Here is a 15,192-nt window from a genome sequence, read left to right on the forward strand (position 1 = left end):
GTGTTTAGAAAGGAAGCTTGATGTATATTATGACTCTGTGCCTGGAGTATTAAATGTCATTGTGATAGCATTATTATATCATCTCTCGGTGACTGAATGTCACATACATTTTGAAATCTACGGAAGAAATGTCTGGAAATGAGTCGTTATGTCACTGTTCAGTTATACACAGCATTATAAAGTTTATAAACATTGTATCTTACGAAGTCAACAATGCAAAAAGAATGTGCAGGTGGTGCTGGCATCAGGGTATCAGCAGAGTAATAGCGAGAACTGTCAGTTTATAAAAGCAGCCCTATGCACCTGAACTAATGTTATGCTCCATTTGTGGTTTGGGTGATGCTGGCTCTTTGTATTCCCTTAGATCCAAATATTGCTATTCTGCCCCCCCCCCCTTCTAATAGTGATGTTTTACCATGTCTGTTTTCAAAGTATTAATGTTTTAATTTACCACAACTGAACCACAACGGAAATGGGCTATTTAGCTGTATCTAGCACAATAAATGTACTGTGCATTGTTAAATAAATGATTGAGAGAAATATTCATAATGTTTAGTATGCGTGAAAAATAAAATTGAATGAGTGAGAAAATCAAGGTTAGTTGTGAAATAAATAAATATGACATTATGATCACTGAGTGGGGAGATATGGATTAAATCTTCTATCATACTGTGTAATTTAATATTGCATCATGGATATATTTTGTGATTAAGTAAATTTCCTAGATGTTTTGTTTGTGTTAGTAAAACAGGAAACATAAGAGCAGACAGAAATGTCTGTTTATGGCAGACTTAGAATTATTATAATTATTAAAATAATTTGTGACCTCACAAATCAAGTACTTCATCACATTGATACAAAAATCCTTTAAATCCAGTATTGCTAAAAAAAACAAACAAAAAAAAAAAGGTCCAGCTCGGTGAATTGCAACAACAATTGCCCCCAATTGCCTAATACACCAAGAAAATATCAAAGGGATGGTTACTGCAGTATACATGTATATACATATATATATATATAAAAATCTCTGGCAGTAGATACATGTCTATTGTTTTACAGAATGTAAGTAATGTAGATGATGATTCCAGGGGTGTGAGAGGGCTAAGAGAATCAAAAGGTAAGATGGACAGAGAGGGCAAGACGGAGACGATACTGAGAGGACAAAACAAACGCTGCTGGCTGAGAATAGCAGGATGAGAGAAAAGAAACATCATGAAGAAAGGAGACAGAAGATAAGTAAGAGGGTAGGTGGTAGGGGATGTGGATTGGGGAAATAGAGATAGAGGGAGAGAAAAAGGCAAAGAGTTAAAGTACCCAAACATGATCAGCAGTAAAACACACATGATCAGCAGTAAAAGCACTCTGCGCTGGCTGTGCCATTGTTTTCCTATGGGGAGAGCGGTGGCACCCAACTAGGCAGAATTGCTACCCTTGGCATGGTGCACCATTCGAAACTTTCAACTTTGACCTCGGGTACTGCTGACCTTTCAAAGCGTAACCAATGAGATGACAGCTGTATGTGACGTAGCCAGAAGTGACACATGCAAGCTGGGGAGGTAGAATGATGGCATGTCTCTGCACTAAGTGTCTGCACTATGCTCTGTGCCCTACCTCGCGGTGAGCGAAAAGCAAATTTCTTACCCGAAGGCAGCTTTAGTGAGACAGAAGTGGCAGAAGGGAAACCACAATTCAGGTCCACTGGGACCAGCATTATTCTTTGTAGTCCTGTCCCGAAAAAGCCCCAGTGTGTGTGTGTGTGTGAGTGTGTGTGTGTGTGTGTGCGTCTCCCTGACTTGTTAAACTCCAGACAACCTCCGCTTTCTGTCAAATCAACATAGCTTTAATCTTGCACTCAGAGACCTCTTTTCACACCGTGTTTCACCTCATTTTAGCATTGTATAATCATCAGGAGAACGGCCTGGCATGAGGTGTTTGTCAGGGTGAATTAAAAGGAGAGAAAGGATATGTTGTGTTTACATCACGGTTGAAGTCTTGATGCTTTTATCTGCCCTGGCTCATGCAGGTATTTAAATACAATTGCCTTAAACAACTTGAGTACCATGATTGGCTGCTACTTCAAAAATGATTTAACCCCTCATAAGTAGCCAAAGTTTCACATCCACAGTTCATTTAATAGACCCTTTTCACAGCTGACAGTTTTACTTGTCAAAGCAGGTAAAGCACAGGTGGAATTAATGACTTCCTTTTTCCTTAATGACTACATTCATTTAAACAAAATATATCACTATTAACAGACAAACTGGCAGTTAGGTGCTTATTTATCCAATCCAATTAACTATAGGAGGTACACAAAGCAAAAGAAGCTCATTAGAGTAGTTCTGCTCTCTAACATTACCATGCATATACACACACTGGCAGCAACTCTACAGACAAGTTGCCAGAAGTCCATTAGTCTTGCACAACCACAATAACAGTTTTTCTATTACTGGCAAGGAAAAGGTACAGCTGCAGCCATGTACTAGCATTACTCCATGTCTCATTTATTATTGAATGAGTTGGTGAAATAGCTGATTGGTACCACTGGAAATCAGCTGCCTGAATTTGCCATAAGACAGTAGCAATGTGATGTATTCTTGAGAGACTGAATGAAGAATCAGCCTGTTTCTGTAACCACACAGAGTGGAATCACATACTGTAGGTTCAGAGGGGAAGCTTCCAGATAAGAAATGTGACCATGACTTGAAAGTTAATGTGACTCTCTCTCTCTCTCTCACACACACACACACACACACACACACACATACATAGGGCTCACATATAAATAGATGTATAAGAGTCTATTCAAGGCAGTCAAAAGTACTGTCATTGTTTCTTCAAGAGTAATTTGACTCTACAAATAATATTAAAAAAAATATGTTGATATAGAAAATTAAGCTGAAGAAATCATTTGAAATATGAGATTTCCTCATTTCATTTGTGGTATAAAAGTCATAAAGAGTAATTAAACAATAAGCAATCTTCCTTATAAATGACTGTACTCACCACAGGGGCTCATGTCTGGGCCACATGATTATCCGACTTGAGGTAAAAAAAAAAAATCACACTTGAGATTTAATTGAGTTTAAATTCTGAATTGGCTCCACCGCTGGGGGTAATTAAACAAATTGTTTCTTTGAACAAAGAGTTTTCATTGGGCAAGAGCGAATGGAACCATACAGCATCTGTTTAAATGAATAAATATTACAGAAAGCGTTAGAGAGGTGCATGAGCTCAGTTTTGGAGAGTGAGAGATCAGATTAGAATACAGGATTCCATCCATCATTAGTTTACAGCTGGCAATGTCTTGTTCGACTTCACTTATTGTGAGCAGTGATGCAACTCTCTACCTTTGTCTCTCTGTCCTCTTATGTTACATCTCCGATTTATTTATTGTTTATTTATTCAACTGTACACAGCACATTGTTGGGCTGCATTTGAAATTATGGATGAAGTCTCTTTCAAGATGCCATCTCATGCGCCATGTACTGCTCTGTTTGATGTTGGCAGAGGAAGACAATTATGAATGTATAAAACTTGGCTCTTCTTTGTCTTTTCTCTCACTCTGTATCTGTCTCTCATCCTCTTTCCAACCCACACACACATACTGTACAAATAGTACCAACACTGCAGCACTCTGATCGACTGACAACTGACAAAATAGTGTCTGGCATCATAATGTGGCAGTTCTGATGTGTGTTTTAGCTGTCTACACATAGCCAAGAGAAGAGACAACTCCCGTATGCTGTCCTTTTACTTGCAATAAACTTTATTAGAGATACAACATTTCAGTCCTTAGACTTTCATCGGGTAAAGCTAGGTAGCTGTCTACGCGTATTTAGCTCCCGTCAATTTATATATATGTATCTCTGAATAGGTCAAAGTAACAGATTCCATGTCGCAACCAGTGTTAGCTTGGATACACAACCATTGATCTCAACAACTAGCTCATATGCATGCATCTGAGCTAGACAAGATACATCGTAGCACACACCAACCACATCAAACTGCATACATACATTCATGATCAAACTCCTGTAAGCCAACTGCTTTAATACATCACATTTCTAACACACATCTAAAGTAGTGCCAGGCCCTAACGCACAAAAAGAAATGCATAGAAAAGCACAGCTAGGAGACGAATCTTTAGGTACCTCGTGGTGCTGCTATTTAATTACAAAAAAAAACAATTCTCAGTGTTGATCATGAAAAACATCTAATTAATTTACTTGAACTAAAACAAGCCTCAACAGAATTCAAGTATTCGTCTGATGTTATATGTTATCTTTAACACTGTAACAACTGCTTTGTATTATGCATACTCTTACATAAAAACCTTTTTCTTATTCATAAAACACTATTTCAAAAATTCCAATTAAGGAGTTTTGTGCATGCTGAGTGGTTCAAGACACAATCACGATGCATCTCAGAATCGATTATTTTTTTTCCACAGTACTACTCAAAGCTGTGCCATGTGAATGTGCCTATGTTTTCTATGAGGGAGAAATAGAGTGAGAGAGCAATAAATATAGAAATGAGCAACAGAGAAATCCTGGAATTGGCTTTCTTGTGCTCTCCTTAACCCCTGCTGCTACAGAAATAGCCCTGCAGCCCAGCGTACTTCATAACTGTTGGAAGAATCAATAACAAAAATGTGACTGGGTAGACAATCTATGGTGCTGTGATGGATTGTTTCTATGGATGACGTGAGGAGTTATCAACTTTAAAAATTAATTGCTCCTTCAGACTAGAGCTGAAAAGATTAGTCAGTTAGTTGATGAATTAATCGACAGAAAATTAAACTGCCAACACTTTTGATAATCTGCTTCTCAGTTCTGTATAATTATTAATTGGGCAACACTTTACTTAAAGTCTCCTTATTTAGCATTTATAAGCAGTATAAAGATTTAATTAGTGGAGTTATAAGGAGATATAATATTTAGTGTTTATTCATGTATAGCATTTGTCAAAAACTATAACTTCTTATAATTAATCATAATTAGAATAGATGACACTTGACCTACCTGGATAGAGCTGAACTCACTACACAGAAATCCACAAGGTTGGATTCAGCCAAATTAAACTGAGCAGAAATGACTAACGATTGTTTTCATTATCGACAATCAAAAATATTCACTTTACTATAACGTAAGACCAAGAAAAGCAACAAATTCTCACATTTGACAACATGGAGTCACCAAATATTTTTCAAGCATTTTTGCTTGAAAAATGAACTAAACAATGAATATAGTTTATAGCAGTTATATAGCAGTTTCACTTGTTTTCGATTGACTAATCCATTAGTTGACTAATTGTTGCAGCTCTGGAAATTACCATATATAGCTACAGTAATGCACATGAGCACAGCAGAAATACAGTTTAAAATAGGGTGAGTAAGATTGTTTAAGACACTGACATGTAATCACAACATCGCCAGTCCAAGTCTGGCCGGGGACCTTTGTAAGATGTCATCCCGCATCTCTCTCTCCGATCATTTCCTGTCAGCCCTTCATTGTCATGCTATTTAAGGAAGGCAAAAGTAACCACAAAATACTCTGAAAGTCTGGGCAACAATAAAAGCTCAGCAATCTGAACATTTCCATCAAAATTCAATTACCTTCCTGCCTTCTATGATGCCTTTGTTAATGTTCAGGCTTCACAGTCAGAGAGTATAAATAGCGAATAACTAAAAAAAAAAAAACACACATAAAGGTATGAAGACAGGTGGCATTTGAAGTCAATGTACACACAGGCACAAGCAGGAGTACACACTGGCACGAATAGCTCAGTGTGATTTGTGCATCGTCTCAGAAAGTGAGCTCCATTCAGGTTACTGGCCCTCATAAGGTTTTTACAGGTTGTACATGAGTAAAGGGAAATGGCCTGTATAAGGTTTTGTGGAGATAAGAGACATGAAAAAAGTAAAAAGAAATGCCATTACTTTTCTAAAGCTCCAGTTATTTGACAACGTTCATTGAACATCAACATAATAAAACATCTGCAGTTAGGTTTTTATTGCATTTTGGTATTATTTGATGGTGTAGAGTGAGACAGAATATAGTAGACAGAAAGAGGGGAAATGACAGGAAGCTCATATCAGCAGATGTGTAGATATTACACACTCCAGCACTACGGGAGTTTCACAAAACGTTATTGATGTTGCCATCACTATCAGTGCAGTTTAAAACCTCTTTCTATGTTGCAGCAAGACCGTTCAAGTGTTGGAGAGCTGGTTTTAATATAAAAGCACATTCATAAACTTGCTTCTCTCTGAACTATAGCATGAAACTCAGTCACAAGAGAGATGAAACTGAAAATCCAATTTCCATGTACAATTTCATTCACCAGTAGAACATGGAGTCCTGGAGCTCCAGATCCATCTGTAATGTCTTTGCCTAACTGTGGACCAAGCATTTTCTACGCTACTTCCTGTAGATGTGAGGTACATCAAGTTATTTCTCCCTTTTTATCAATTTACCCACCATCCACATCCACCATCTGGTAAATGGGCCGTGGCTGGCAAATATAGCAGTTTATTTTCATTTTACTGAGTTGGAACTTATTTCCACTGATAGAGAAAATCATATTTCACCAGCAGATCTCAGTCCTGCTTGACATTGATGTATTACTTTGGTCCAGAGCATTCCCATTCACCTTTGAAGTAATTGAGTTTAGATTTCAGCACCTGCATACTGGAAGAAAAATCTAATATGTAAACAAACCAGAAAAATACAATTATCCAGTTTTGAAAATTTGCCAGAGGGGGCTCATTCAGGATAACACTGTCTGAGCAATAACATGTTTGATAGCAGGAGAGAGACGGACAGAGCTCACATAGACAAAGACCCTTTATTTTGAGCTGTGCTTATGAAGAACATCCACAAGAATCCAGTCTTAACCATCATGCATCAGGGAACATACTGTCGATGTGTTCATCCAACCTATGACAATATGATCTAAAAATATCATTTGGTGATAACAAGCCTTATAATTAACTATAGGGCTGCAATTAATTATTTTCATTACTGACCAATCTGTCAATTTATTTCAATTGTTTAGCTGAAAAAATGTCAAACTTCAAAGATATTCAATTTGCAATGACAGAAAACAGAAAATACAGTAAACTGTCACATTTCAGAAGCTGGTAACAGAGAATGCTCGGCATTTTTTTCATTTGATTATCAAAATTGTTGTTAATCTCTGATTAATTAATTAATTAAGTCATCGACAAATCATTTGAGCACCAATAATCAATAAACAAGAATAGTAATCACACATCAAGAGTAAATCTAATCTGCAAACACCATGTTAATCCAGTTAGACTTCCATCCATCCATTAGCTACAGTATATCCACTTATCCTTTTAGAAGGTTGCGGGGAGGCTTGAGCCCATCTGCTTAAATTAAATCTGAAATAAGTCAAAATACCTAACGAGATTAAAAAATAAATGTCTGTGAAAAAATTGATTTTACTCTGTTTATGGAGTGGACATGACTGACATACAGATCCCTGTGGCCTCTGCAATGTTTTAGCTAGCTGTGTATTATATAAATATTATTGTAATGGGATAGACAGCAACTAGATAAAGACACTAATGTAGAGTACACTCCCTTTTTATGTTAGGAGGAGGAGCACACAGATACAGACGGAAGGAGATCCGAGCCACAACAACAGTTTTTGGCTGCAGATTGTGTGGTTTGCCTTTAACAGTGTAAGTACTCAAGACAGCACATCCTAGAGTGGGACACACACCATAGCCAACTGGATTCAACACAAGGCAAAAATACTCTTACACACAAAAACACACACACACACACACACACCATTGAAAGTAGAAGATAAGTAATTAGCCGCTCCTTCATAGCTCATTTCCACTCACATTCCAGATGAGTTTTCCAGTTCAAACCCTTTTTGTTGTCAGCACTTATAAATCTTCTTCCAACTTCATTTAGTAGCTGACTTTAAAAAAAAGCTCAAAACATAGGTTACCACTTAGTGAGTGGTACAGAATCATATCAAATAAAACAATCAACATGCAAGGCCAGTGAATGTTGGAGAATAATGCAGTGCACTTAGTACATGTGTGTGCATGATTTCAGATGACTTACATTCACTGAAACATGACTAAAGCTGCTCTCTGGAAGTGATCATGCAATGCAAAGACTTACAGACAGTTAAAGACAGAATATCGTGTTCAATTATTCAAATTTCACTATTATACATATTGACGTGGGTGATACAAAAACACAGCCCACTTTGTCTTACTTTGTTAAGAGTGACAGCAGCAAAGATTCATAAAACATCTTAGCATGTCTTATAATATATAGACAAAAAGCCTTTAATATGCCATCTAGCCATATTAATTTTGTGGTATATGCTTATTGGTCACTATTTGGCAATGTGACACAGAGAAAGTGTTTTACAAAATACCACAACTGATAAAAAAAAAAGCTCCACATGGTTGTAAATAACTTAATTTAACTGTAGAAAGATGGGACTGGATTCCTGCTAGTGCCTTTCTGCTGTTACTGCACTACTGCAAGCATCACTGCAACAGTAACTAGGTTAGTTGTGCTACCTGTGCAATACAGCATGATTAAAGATCTGACCATATGTTGTGCACTGAGATGACCTAAGATGGATGCATCTATCAACCACTGCTGCTGATGGATAACTCATTTGCTTTTTGAGCAGTAGTTAATTAGGCTTGACCAAGGACCCTGTCTTTGTTAGTCAGCTAGAAGGTCTCTGCACACTGCCTGACCTGATCATAAATAACATCTCAAGAGTTGCTGCTGGTCAGCTCTGCTGGAGACATATGAGCTACTTTAGGAGACTAAATGTTACCTTACAGAACGGTGCCAGGGCTTCAATGTTTTAGCGTCACATCATTTCTTTTTATATTGTAGTCATTTCAGCACTACCTGTCTATTTGGTATCATCTGAAAATAAGTAATGGGACTGCAATGATATCATTTGTGCACATGGAAATGAATACTTGGTGCCTGATCACTTGTATATTGTCCAGTCTTTTTATGACAGCCTTTATGATAGATACCTAACTGTTGCATAATATGCAATGCTCTTACAATTTAAAATATGCTTCTATTGTGAATATTTTCAAATGGAAGCACTCTCCTCTGCTGGCTTTAACATTAAAGGACCTGACAGAGAGAGAGAGAGAGGGAGAGGGAGGTGGGAGGAGGGGACAGGAGAGAGCTGTTGAGTGTCTGCTGATGGGCTAACTCAATTTCAGGGAACACAATGGAGCCAGAGGCTGATTTCCAAAAGGTAAATTGTCATTCTGAACAGTATGGCACCTGTCTGGTGAGTTCATCTCCTGTGTTGTGGGTGTACCCGAGGGAGGAGGTCGGGACCAGAGGAGCAGACCACATTATGGCGGGCCCCCGTGATGGGAGGGAATTGAAAGTGAAACTGTTTGAAATGCATTTGAAATGCAATGAAATGAAAATCGGGGAGGCTCTTATGGCTGCCACTGGAATCCATTCAAACAGGCACTCAATTGGTTTTGACCAGATTGAGTGGGTGAACAGGCGGGGATCGAGTGAATCGACACAGACAATGATGCTGTTGCCTCGGTGACGGACCAAGGGCCCTGATCCCCAGGACTCCTGCCGCCAGTGCAAGTATGCTCAACCCCAACTACTCCCCCAGTCACCACAGAAACACACACACACACCACCATACAGACACCCATCCTCCACCTCTATTATTTCTCCATCTTTCAGACGGTGGGTGCTGCCCCCCCCCCTTTCATGCAGTGGTCCAATTACAAAGCTGTCTGCACAGATTAAAGAGGCAGCCCATCTGACATCAGCTAAACAACATACACACAAACAGTGCTGTGCAAGCAAACAGTACATCTAACCCCATAAACACATAGACACAGACATCTGCACATGCACATACCCTCCTCTGCTCTCGCAAAGCAACTTACCTGACACTCTCACCAGTACACACGCACATCTGTCAGCCACTACACACTTGACCCTATCAACTGTGAACACACACACACACACACACACAAACTGTCTGTCACTTCTAGGAAGAAACAAAAAGCTATAATGAGAATGAGAGCTCCTCATTGAAGGTGCTATCTTTATAATTGCTGTAGAAATAATTTGCCAGGGTTAAACTAGGTGGCCCTGCCTGTTCAGGTGTCTACACAATCGCAGCTGCCTGGGAGGTTTTCCAGCTCAAGTCCCTGACCTCGCTCTGTGGCAAGAGCTCCAAAACTTGACACGACCTCCACAAAGTGGGCTAATTTTCTAGTGAGAACAAATTCCCCTCCATTATAGTCTTGTCATGTCCCCACCATTCACTCACTTGTCTCTTACATTGTTAGCTACTTTAGGTGTGAATTACTGCCTTGCGCTTGAAAAAACCCAAAGATGTTTAACTCCATACTACTCTCTTAAACAAATCACAGTGAAATAAATACAGGTAAATGTCGAAAAAGCTTCTGATATCTGTTCAGAAGGGTGCGAGATTCCTGGGAATTTGCCATGTTAACAGGCAGCTGTGGCTCAGGAGGTAGAGCAGGTTGTCCACTAATCAGAAGGTCGGTGGTTTGATCCCGACTCCTCCAGTCCACATGTCAAGAGTGTCCTTAGGCACCATACTGAACCCCAAATTGCTCCCGATGGCTGTGCTAGCAGTGTGTGAGTGTGTGTGTGAATGTGCATTAGATTAGATCCTGATGAGCAGGTTGACACCTTGCATGGCAGCCTCTGCCATTAGTGTATGAATGTGTGTGTGAATGGGTGAACGTTGGCATGTATTGTAAAGCGCTTTGAGTGGTTGGAAGACTAGAAAGGCGCTATATAAATGCAGTCCATTTACCATTTTGAAGTGTCCTTGGGTAAGATACTGAACCCGAAATTGCTCCTGATGGTTGTGCCAGCACCGTCATTGTGTGAATGTGAGTGTGAGTGTGAATGAGCTGCAGAAACACTGTAAAGTGCATTGGATAAAAGCGCTATATATAAATGCAGCCATTTACCATATTTAAATGACTATTCAAATGTGGGTATTGTGGTATAAATACAGCAAAAGGGAGAACTATCTATGATTTACATGTGCTGTATAGTACATTTAAACCCCACGCTAAGAGACTGAATTGATGTAAATTCCTCTATTATTACTTTTTAACATGATGAACATGATTTAACATGATTGAAAAAATATCATCATAACGTTTCATAGCTGAGTTGAGGACAGCACAACCTGAATATGCCTTCTTGACTTAATTAGTTGGGTGTGTTTTTTGTCATCATGTTCCATTCACCAATTTACCTAATTGTTGTGGTCGTCAAATTGAATAATTCACCCAGCAGCTATGTATATACAGTATACTGAGCTGTAGTGATGCCCGATGAAGGTTGTTTAGACCAAAAGTTTTTATTGATTTTTAACACAACAACAAGTTGTTTTGGCAAACATTACATAAACATTATTTATCCATCCAGTAGACACAGAGAAACATTAGGATTCATTTGGAGTCATGTGTCTGGACACCTGATGAGTGCTAAGTCCAATATTAACTCCTCTCTTAGCTTTGTTTTGGTCTCTACCATCTCCTGAGGGAAATATCTGGTCCTTTAGCTGTGAAATGCTCGACTGTGTTCATCAGCTAGTCGCTAACTTTGTCTTTTCTGCTGTTTGGTGCTGGTTAGGTAGAGTCAGTGTTTCCCCTATAATAGTACAACGAGAACCTCCGCCAGGCCAAAAAAAATTTTTTTTAGCCAAATATCCATTCATTTGGAAATCAGCAGCATTTGGGAGCCTCTGAATAGCGTGGTTTGGAAACGTGAGTCGACGTCTGTGTCGTTGCCTGGGAAACTCCAGGTAGTGTAGCTCCTTTTAAGGAACAGAGCAGAGCGTAAGCGAGTGAGTGGTTAAGCGAGAGAACGAGCGTCAGAAAAGTGACGGTGAATGCGAGCAGAGCAGAGGAAAAGGTTAACAGTAAATTGTCAATCTGACAGTAAATGTACAGTACAGACTACAGTGTGTCAGTTAATAAATGCTGCAGCTTGTCAAGACCAAGAAAAGTCACGTCTGCTGTTTCCCAAACTGCTGGAAAAGTGAAGGGGGTTAGCTCTGAAGTTAGCAACATTAGGTTAGCCTAACCTGACGATGCTACACAGAGACATAGAGAATGGAGAAATGTGTGGCTGCTAATCCACAGTACAACAAAAATTCATTGAATCATGAAAAGCATATACTGTAGGCTAAGGCGTGTTCATTTTGTTCCATTATCACTGGTGGTATAAGGAAAGATTGTTTTGATTCAGCGTCTCATGGTGGTAAACCTATGATGCAGCAGGTAAATAAAGTTAAAGGGACCTGAAGTTAAAAGTTTTCTGCCTCATCTGACAGCAAAAATCAAAGGAAATCAAATACCGTCGCCCCATACCAGCCTTCATTGATCCAGCTTGACATGGAAAACAACAACTGACAAATGGTGTTGAGTGATCTCTGACGATGTAGTGCATTGCCTCCTCTTACCTTGAGAGAACAGGGTGGAGGAGGGCCTGTGAAGTGCTGCTCTGATGTTCGGCTGCTCATGTTCACAAGGTGTGTCGCTGTGAATAAAGTGAGACAAAGAGATTAAGAGAGATGGGAGCTGGGGTCATGCATGCAGCCGGGCTAGCCCGCTGGAATACAGAGTGTGAGGATTAGTTCTGCTCCTTGTCTAGACAGCTAGACCTAAAGAGAGGCGAAGACGATGTATAAAAGACTTCCAAGAACAGGAGAAAAAAGATCTCTATCCAGGATCACGCATGTCGTCTCAAATGGCGAGTCATCGCGAAATCCACCAACATCCTCTAAAAAACAGAGAAAAGAGAAATTACCTGAGCCATCGCTGCTTTTCCTCATGACAAACCCCCGAGACCTCCCCGAGAAATGATACACTATAGCTTCTCTTTACACTGTGGTCTCCTACGAGCACCTGCTAGTGCTCCAGTCATTACCACAGGCCTGTTTCTGTGCTCAGATATCAGAGGCCGGGCATGCGGTTAGTAGTAGTAGTGAGGCTACAGGCTGAGAAGGGTAAGCGAGGCATGTCCTGTGGGCCTCCAACCACATCATGAGCAAACAGGGATTCTGCCTGCTGAAGCATGAAGTGGAAGCAGCCACACTTCATAAATCCTGCCCGTCGCGGCACTGTACATAGTCGGGGTTGCAAAGCCTGAGGGAACAAAAGCATTGTTCAGCTATACTATATAGTGGACACCTGTATTATAGCTTACTGTCTTATGCTGCACAATTCAGGCGACACAAGTATTATATTGCCATATCTTGCTTTAATAAACAAACTCTGAATAATTTAAACTAATATTTAAAACTCATGATGTACATTTGCTTGTCATCTTCTATTTCTTGTGTCCACAAATACATAACTACGGTATATTTTCTCTAATTCTGCTGGAAAAATGCATCCATTCACTTCGGCACAACACTTGGCAATCCTTGGAGAGTTCCATTATGCTCCAGTCATCCATCTATCTCTCAGAAACTTAGAGCCGTGAAAGCATGCATCTCCACCTTCACACTGCCTGGAAGAATAACAGAGGACGAAGAAGAAAACGAGCTCGCTGTCAGCGTTCACACAAACAGAGCTGCAGACAACGAATCAAAACCGACGCTCCCTCATTGTGAGTGAATAAATTACAAGTGATTGTGCTTTGTAATGAAGGCAGCCGAGCATATTGTGCAAATGCTCTGCTTTTTAATGATTTAATTAAAGAACCTCACTCAAACTGGAGCAGAAAATTTCAACATGGAGATGAGCGAGGAGCTCTGCCAGAAAAAAAAGATCCCGTGTTAATTGCTGCAGCGGCCAACAGATGTGCCTCACGTTTCTGCCCATTTCCTGCTTTATTAAAATTAGTTGGACCCCAAAGAATGCCAAATGTTGTCTTCCTAAACTAAATGATTTACAACCACTAAGCAGCATCATGTCATTCTAATTTGCGACATACTCTACCCAGTTTAAAAAAAGATGCCATTTGTGGCTTTAGGCAGCTGAGCGTGTGTTTAATCATTAACTACAGCTTCCATTAACAACAGATTTGTCCCAAAATGACACATTTAATAGCTACAGTGAGACTTTCAACAAGCAAACTTAAAAGGTTCCAGATCTAATTTGTCCAGCTTCAGCATATACCATCAATATGACAAGACCTACTACTTTCACACCAACCCCCCCCAGAAAGTTTCAACTTTATATAGGCCAATATCTCTTTAATCAAACTAAACTGAAAGAAAAGTTCAGTAAAGTCAAGAGAGCCAGTGTACAGTCAGTTTGTCATGCAGACCAAAAGGGGACAGCCTGAAGTACTGTAGTGCTGCCCCAGCCCGAATGCCGTTTCCCTCGGGTGACAGCAACACAAGCATTAATCACCTGACTCATTAAGACAATCTGCACCAGTGCCCGCAGCTCATAAACTCTGGAATAGACTATAGTGGCTGCCTTACCTCCTGAAGCACTGCTTATTTACTTCTCAATACAGTAAACCCACCCATATACCTATGTATTTCATACTCTTGAATCTTGCCCACAGATCCTTCATAATCATGTCAAGTCTCCATGCTGACAACATATTGCTGCCACGCCAGTCAGTGGGCCACTTAATGAACTGTAAATTGAAATAGTAGGCTTTTACTGTTGAATCACCCAAGTAAAGGAAATTATTTTTCAAAAGGTATCTTAGATGAAAGCTTTGTGACCAAGAAATTGCACTGGAATTGCAAACAAGGGAAATATGGGAAAGAAATAAGCTAGATTTTTAAGACTGATGTTTTCCTTTTAAGAACAAACTATTCCAATGAATTAAGAAACGAGCAATATATCTCTCAAGAGTAACCCTAATTCTTCTGGCAAAGGCTAGAGAGGATTGCTGGAGGTAAAATGCAGATAGTATAACCCAAATGCTTATCACTTCCAATAAGTAGAAAAGAAAAAATACACAAGACTAAGTTGGTGCTGGGGAAGCTCACTCTCAAAAAGACAGCTCACACAGTAGTATGCTCCAAAATCCCAACTTAAATAGATAGACTTTTATAATGCTTCTCACTATTCCATCATCCAGGCACAGTGGATGTTCATTTCTTTGAAACAATATTTAATGGTCACATTGAGGCTATGAAAAAATGTTCTGCTCACACAGA

The 15,192-nt window shown here is 39.5% G+C and overlaps 1 protein-coding gene across 6 annotated transcripts in view; it reads right to left on the reverse strand.

Moving 5' to 3' along the window:
• ncanb (neurocan b) overlaps positions 1–15,192 on the reverse strand; it is a 179,860-nt gene that overhangs the window by 162,172 nt on the left and 2,496 nt on the right. For all 6 annotated transcript variants that reach the window (XM_042417391.1, XM_042417396.1, XM_042417393.1 and 3 more), the window contains one exon: positions 12,526–12,602. The gene's annotated coding sequence lies outside the window, so the exon portion shown is untranslated. The remainder of the gene's footprint in view (positions 1–12,525; positions 12,603–15,192) is intronic.

Source organism: Thunnus maccoyii, chromosome 7, assembly GCF_910596095.1.
Source record: "Thunnus maccoyii chromosome 7, fThuMac1.1, whole genome shotgun sequence".
NCBI classification, from domain to species: Eukaryota; Metazoa; Chordata; class Actinopteri; order Scombriformes; family Scombridae; genus Thunnus; species Thunnus maccoyii.